The sequence below is a fragment of the Myotis davidii genome, unplaced genomic scaffold (genome assembly GCF_000327345.1).
Source record: "Myotis davidii unplaced genomic scaffold, ASM32734v1 scaffold711, whole genome shotgun sequence".
Lineage (NCBI taxonomy): Eukaryota > Metazoa > Chordata > Mammalia > Chiroptera > Vespertilionidae > Myotis > Myotis davidii.
The window spans coordinates 236,817-238,564 of record NW_006285235.1 but is presented as its reverse complement, the minus strand read 5'-3'; positions in this window follow the sequence as shown (position 1 = coordinate 238,564).

Below are 1,748 nucleotides of genomic sequence, written 5' to 3'. Positions count from 1 at the left end.
GACAACCAAACAACTGAACAGCAGGCTGTGTGAAGCGACCAGGCTGGCGCAGTGGGGGGGAAGGGGACCGTGAGGGCTGACCAAATGACCAAACAGCAGGCTGCGTGTGGCTACCAGGCCAGTATGGGGGGCAGTGACAGACGATCAAATGACTGAGCAGGAGGCTAAGTGGGGCGACCAGGCCAGCTGGGGGGCAGTTGGGGGCAACCAGGCTGACAGGGCTCCCAACACAATCACACCCTCTTCACAAAACTGTCTCAGACCGCAGTGCCCTCTTCCTCTGCTCCCGCACCCCATCGATTCTAAGCCCCCCTTTCTCCGACTTCTGACAAGTGTCTCACCATCGAGGCCACCAGTGACCTGCATTCGGCCTGTGTCAGCAGCCGCGTGGTGCCTGCTGCACCCTGGCCTTCAGCTCTGTGCACCCCAACGTGCTGCAGTCTCTCGGAGCCTCTCTCAGCCCCGCGGGCTGCCGCACTGTTGTCAGGGAGGTGAGCTGACGACAATCCTGGCGTCAGTGTCCACAGGTAGCAGGTCAGCGCAGCAGCCCTTGAAAAGAACAGCCCGTGGGGGGGGGGGGTGTCCCTCAGCCCAGCCTGCACTCTCTCCAATCTGGGATTGTGAGAGGGATGTCCAACAGCCGGTTTAGGCCCGATCCCCAGGATTGGGCTTAAACAAGCAGTCAGACATCCCCTGAGGGGTTCCAGATTGGAGAGGGTGCAGGCTGGGCTCCAGGGACCCTCCTCCTCCCCGCCATGCACAAATTTTGTGCACCAGGCCTCTAGTAGTTACATAATTAAAATTATGTTTTACACTTACTTTTGAGCATAAAAATCAAGCCATAAAATACCTAGAGGTTGATTCCATGTATATAAAGTTCAAAATCTTGAAAACTTAAGCAATAATTTCCTTAAGGATACAAATTCTTGTGGCCATATTATAAAGTAAGGGGATGCTATACACACATCACAAGAAAATAGTCACCTGGCTTGGGGAAGGGATTATTAACAAGAGGCTCATGATGACATTCAAGGACAATAGTCATCTTTATATCTTAATTAAACTGGGTGCTGGTCCATGGATGTGTATAAAATCTACTGTTCATAGTTTACACTATTTATAGTTTTGCATTTGTTAGTAATAAAAACAATACGAGAGAGTTTGGAGCAATAAAGTTTATTGCTTTCTAATATGATTTTTCAAAATAGAATTTAGGAAAAGAATTACAAAAGAAATATATTCAAAGAGGATATGGCTAAAATGTTTTCAGAATTGCAGAAAATCTTAAGGTCTCCGTTTAAAGAATCATGAAAGATTCAAAGCATGATAAATAAATTCACTGCTAGACAAAGACAAAACAGTAATTGTAAAGGAATCATAGAGAAAAAACACTATCTACAAAGAAATGGTGATTGTGCTGATAGCCAACATTACAATACTATAAGTTAAAGAGAAAACAAAAGAAAAGTGTCTTTGAAGTGCTGAAGGAAATTATAACCTAGGATTCTGTACCCAGTTAAGCAATTATTCAAGAACTAGAGGCCCAGAGCACAAAAATTTTTGCACTCAGGGGGGTTCCTCAGCCCGGCCTGTGCCCTCTCACAGTCTAAGACCCCTCAAGGGATGACCACCTGCTGGCTTAGGCCCGCTCCACGGGGGATTGGGCCTAAGCTGGCAGTCATACATCCCTCTGGCAGCCTGGGACCCCTCAGGGGATGTCCACTTGCCAGCAGGGAGCAGGCCTAAGC